This window comes from Manis pentadactyla, chromosome 6 (genome assembly GCF_030020395.1).
Source record: "Manis pentadactyla isolate mManPen7 chromosome 6, mManPen7.hap1, whole genome shotgun sequence".
Classification (NCBI taxonomy): Eukaryota; Metazoa; Chordata; class Mammalia; order Pholidota; family Manidae; genus Manis; species Manis pentadactyla.
Window position 1 is genome coordinate 132,325,712 of NC_080024.1, and position 6,097 is coordinate 132,331,808.

Below are 6,097 nucleotides of genomic sequence, written 5' to 3' on the forward strand. Positions count from 1 at the left end.
GCCAGCAGGAATGCTGCCATGACTCACTTGGGCTCACCGTGGTGTCTCCAAGCAAGACATTGGAATTTGTAAGCTGTTTACCACTCCAGGGCTTGAATTCATCCTTTTTCACCAAGTCTCAAGGACAGGGATGCTTCAGATGGGGGCTTTCCAAACTTTAACATGCATGCAAACCCCCTGGGTATCCCTTGGGGATCTGGTTAAAATGCAGATTCTGATTCCAAAGGTCAGGGTGGCTCTGAGATCTTTCCTTTCTAATTAAGTTCCCAGGATGTCAATGCTGCTTGTCTGTGGAACAGACTTTGTAGACTCAAGAACGTTAACAAGAGTGAATGAAATTAACCTTCCCCTCTCCTTTGTGAGTGAGGATGGGCATATCCACCATCTGTTATTCAGTTAGCAAGCATTTACTGAGCCTATGAACTGGGATAATGAATGGCAGCATTGGCAGAAATAAAGAAGTCAAGGGTAGGAACTATTTTAAAGAAAATATTAATAAAGGTTACCTTTGCTTCAATGCCTATTGTGTGCCAGGATTTTCTTTAATCCTTATATCTGGCAAGGTAGGTATTACTAATCTCCATTAATTTCATAAATGGAATTAAGGCTTGGAAAGGTGAAGTCATTTTCCCCAGGGTATTATAATAGGTAGGAACTTGAACATGGCCTTCCAAACTCCAAAATCCATCTGATTCCTTTATGACACACTTTCTTGTTTTGAAGGGAAAGGAATTAGAGTCCGGTGATCCTCAACATTGCCCGCATGTTGGAAGCATCAAGAGGACTTCTCAAACCAATTACATAAGCCTCTCTGAGAGAAGGAACCACTATCAGCATTTTTAAAAAGCCCTCCAGGTAATACCGAAGTGCAAACAAGGGTCAGAATTGCTAAGTTAGTCCAGCTCCTCTTCTAATTCCGTGAGCCAACTGAGGTGATGGGCGAAGTGCCAGCCTCATCAGAGCTCGTACAGCTCCATTCCTCCTCTGGGACTTCTCCCAGATAAACATAAAATGATATCGTAGGATGGGAGCAGTAACAGGATGGAGGTGCTTGCCAAAGGAAAATAGGTAGAGAAGGGCAGAGACTTTCAGCCACCATTAGAGGTGCTGCACATTGAGGAGCTGAGGGGAAGAATCAGAGAGACAGAAAAGCTCACTGAATTGAAAGCTTTGGAATTAGAACACCTTGTTCATCTATGAACCCTCCTGTACTTAGCATACCTTAGACAACGGGTTAGAGTGAATGGGTGGAAGGAAGATAGTGTGAGCCCAAAGGACAAGAAAGTTTAGAAGCGAGGTTGAATAGAGAAATGGGGAGCCACACTGGGATAGAGGAAAGGGGTGATGATAGGAGGAAGGACTGTGCATAGCAGAAGGCAACCAGCACAAAAGTGCATGGGCGCCATTAGGAAACCATGTTTTATGATGCTATTTTTAAGATTAGGATTGTTATTTTTCTCTTTTGGGGGCTATCATTAATCTACAATTACATGAGCAACATTATGGTTACTAGACTCCCCCCATCATCAAGCCCCCCCACATACCCCATTACAGTCACTGTCCATCAGCATAGTAAGATGCTATAGAATCACTACTTGTCTTTTCTGTGTTGTACAGCCCTCCCCGTGCCCCCCCTTACATTATGTATGCTAATAATGCTCCTTTTCTCCCCTTGTCCTTCCCTTCCCACCCACCCTCCCCAGTCCCTTTCCCTTTGGTAACTGTTAGTTCACTCTTGGGTTCTGTGACTCTGCTGCTGTTTTGTTCCTTCAGTTTTTTTCTTTGTTCTTATACTCCACATATGAGTGAAATCATTTGGTACTTGTCTTTCTCCACCTGGCTTATTTCACTGAGCATTATACCCTCTAGCTCCATCCATGTGGTTGCAAATGGTAGGATTTGTTTTCTTCTCATGGCTGAATAATATTCCATTGTGTATATGTACCACATCTTCTTTATCCATTCATCTACTGATGGACACTTAGGTTGCTTCCATATCTTGGCTATTGTAAATAGTGCTGTGATAAACATAGGGGTGCATATGTCTTTTTCAAACTGGGCTGCTGCATTCTTAGGGTAAATTGGATTAGGATTATTTTTCAATAATAAGATGGAATGCACCAAGTGGAAAAAACAAATGGAGCAATCTGTTTAAAGCAAAACAAAACAAAACAAAACCACCTCAGACTTTTCTAGAGACTTCAGTACATCACCTCTCGCCATAATGGAGATGAAAGTCTGAGGCTGCCCACCAGCAACTCAAATAGAAATCTCAGATGCTGACTGAGCAAAGTCTGGGTCCTCCACTCACCCCTAAAGCTCCCTTTAGGTAACTATTCTCCCTTCAAGGCTGTAATGGATTTTAATTTAAAGCAAGTTTCTCCCTTTAAAATGTTAGGGATAAGAAGCTATTGAGAAATTGGTTGTGAGACTTACATGGCAGCTGACTCTCTCTCTCAAGTTTCCATAAAGCCCAGATTCTGCAACAATGTGCGTCAGGAGGAGCCCAAATTCCCAAGTGGCGTGGGGCATTAAGAGTCCATGTGGGGATATTCTTTGCTCATCACTTCTCAGTGTTGGTTTGCATTTCTTACGGGATTGTTTCCTGCACTCAACAGCATTTAATTCATTGTGAATGTCACATATGGATTTGATTTTGAGCCGACAGACCCTTGTCTTCAAAGATGACACACCCTGAGCTGTGTCCTACGTGTTCTCCTGTAAGGAGGGAGGACTTTCCCTCATCCATCTGCCCTCCCCTGACCCACTTTGTGACCCTCACTGACACTTTGGGTATGGCTGGCATTTGGGGGCTAAAGGGTTAATCGACCTATTCAGGACTCAATTCTGTGACTTCACTCATATCAGCACATCCCAACCAGCACAAGCCCCGTGGTATAACTAAATATCAGCCTTGGTCCAAGTTCTGAGAGAAAATAAACAACAACCTGAGCCAAGAAGGAAAAGGGCCACACAGGTGGGGGAAGGGGACACAGCAAAGGAAAAGCTGTCCTTCCTCATCTCCACCCTACTTCTTCCACATTTCTATTTCACCAAGACCCAGAACTGAAACCTGTTGGGAGAAGGCATTACCATTTTTACATCTTAGTTTTAAATAAGAAATTGGAATATTTTTTTTCAAACAGCTATATAAAGAGAATAATGGGGCTGTAATGCTTAGTTGGTTTTTTTTAAGTTCTAACAAAAGATGCGTCATAAAATATATAATGCCTCCTCCACTGGGTTTAATTTTGGTTTTGAATAAAGCAGGGAATCGGCTTCATTCTTTAACAACAGCAGGCAATGTCAGAGGTACACGGGAATTCTCCTCCATGGCTGTTGTAGCAACCCTACACGACTGCATTTCTTACACCAACACTATTATAGTGAGGATTGCTAAGGCTCTGGTATGAATCTGTGGCCAGATAAATCACAATAGCTCAATTAATAGCTCAAGAAGTTGAGGATGGAATGTGGTCCAGCTTCAAGCCAATTGACCAAACAGGTAGTTGAATAGTTTGGTCTCCAGGTCCCTCTGCTTTTGGCCCTGCCCCCGCCGTGGCAGATGCCACCAGTAGGGAAAGAAGAGGTAAGGAGAACGGGAGGAGGGGTGAGGGCCAGGAGACTGAATTCCTCTCTAACTCTTGGCTGTCAATCGGTGTAAGGCAGGGGGATAGTAATAAGAGCATTTCTGAAAACTACAAAGGGTCCTTTAAATTGGGCTGCAGCTGACAATCCAGTTGGGGCAAGTGCGGAGCCTGGGCCAGCTGCCACCTCCTCAGGTCCAGGGCGCAGCCTCCCTTCGGCACATCACTATGTCCCTTGAAGCTTCTTGGCATATTGGCTCTCTCCATGATGCCCCCTGTGAGTAACCTCCATCCCGGGTGACTGGCTGGGAGTAGCCTCGGTCCATCCCACTCAACCTCTGGTGGCTGATGTCCTTGCCAGGTCCCTTGGCCCAGAGAGCTCTCACCTGCAGTAGGGGTGCCAGGCCATCCCATCTTCTCTTCCCAACCCTGTTATAAAATAAAGCTGGGCCCCCTAAGCTTGTGGCCAGTATCAACATATCTTAACCACAAGGACACAAGCTAACAAGTTGTAACATGCTCTTCAGAGAGGGTCAGGGAAACAGGGTCAAGCCAGTCCCCAACACTCATTTTTTTACAACACTACAATCCCTCCCTCAAGCTGGTCTACAGAGGTTGAAAAGGTTCTCCTTTTCCCCTTATCCTATTGTTCCTCATTGGGATTAAAACAATTGTTTTAATCCTGAAAAAATGAAGACACCAGCAGGACCATTGCTAGCCCATGTGGCCCCTCTGTGCAAAGGCACCCTGCACCCCATTCCTCAAGACATTTTACAGCCATCTGCAAGAATTTGTTGCAATAACTACATAAATGTCTAGGATGTTAATGGTGCCCCCTTAGATATAGTGTGTTTGTGCAGTACACAACCTACACACCCTTACACACTGGCTATGAGCACCAGAGACCTATGTACTGGGCCTTACACTGGCCTGAGTTTAATTTAAAAGCTGGAATGATGATGCATGGAAAGAAGGCATCTGATAAAAATCATAGGTAGGGTTAGACTCCCTTGCCTTTCTGCTGTATACAGGAGGAACAACCAGCTAGTAAATGAAACTGAATAATTGCATGACTGCATTTAAGAGATAAATTGTAGGTGCCTCAGTGCTTCCTGCATCACTCATCCCCATGGTCTCCTGGCAAGTGCAGGGGGTGAAGGTTTGAGAGAGACATTTGTGCTGCGCACCTGCCTGCCTCTTGGCTCCACATCTAGGGAATGCTTACCACAAAGTGTGCCCTCCAAGGGGTGCTCTGGGTCAGTGGGAATTTTGTCTCTCATCTGGTGCCTTTTGTCTGACTGTTTACCAAACCAAAACATGCAACTCAGAACACACTGCAGAGGAACGTTCTGTCCTGGACTTTCCAGCTTTGCTTCTCTCTTTGTGGGGGGTGGAAGGATCAGAAGAGAAGAATGAGACTGTTTTCTCCTTGGCGCTTTCTCTGCCATTTAGAAAAGCTCTGCTTACGATGCAGAAGAGCCTCTGCAGGAGCCCTCTGCAGCAGCCCTTGCCCATAGAATCCCCAAGTGTGGGCACTGCCCCATTACACTTATTGTGCAAATTATTTGTAAAGTTAAACTGCCTATAAGTAAATCAACATCAATGGCAATCAAAAATGAAATAGCATTGGAATAATTTCTGGGTCAAACAATACTTACTTGGAAATACCTGCAAATGCAAGATGTTGCAGAAAAAAATATTTAATAAATCATGTTATTATCCACACTTTTGTTCCCCTCCTTTACCATTTCTTCATCTAGTTCTTATCTCCTCTGACATATACTTTATTAACTTCCTCAAAACCTTTCTGGAAAGAAAGAGATCTGTTATAAACAAAAAGAGCTATTAGATTCCAATCTTGTCGTCCAGTATCTTCCAGGCCAGGTGGGACTATGCAGCATAAAATTTATTTATTTTTTTAATAAAAGACAATTCCAGAGACATTGCAGGGCTGGGGGATATGGTCTCTTGTCCAGTGAGGATTATGGACATAAATTGCTTTACATTCCCAGGAGTATGGACAGAAGTCCACTGGGAAATCCAAATTGAGGAGGAAAGAAACGTGGGTGTGAATGTTTGGGTAGAGTGGGTAAGGAGAGAGGAGAGAATGTTCCAGGGGCAGAAACTCTATGGAGAAACTCAAAAAGGGAAGAAAGTTCTACATATGTTCAGCTGTGATTGAGCCAGACACAGGGGCGACAGATGAGTCAAAGAACCAGGGGAGTAGGACTGGGGAGGACTCAGGGGAGGCGGGGAAAGGAAAACAATGTCAGGGCTGAAGTGCTCAGCAAATGGTACTCTGCAAATGGTACCAGGAAGTGCTGGAGGAAGAACTGAGAAACAGCCATTGAATCATGCAGTAAGCGTTGTTTAAAACAGCTAAGAAGCCATGCATGCGCTTGTCATCAGATGCCTGATTGCACCTATGATCTCCCGTTCAGGGATTCCCTCCAAAGCCACAGCAACTAGGCCAAAGCACCCTGGCATCTTGGGGTCTCACGGTACAAAAA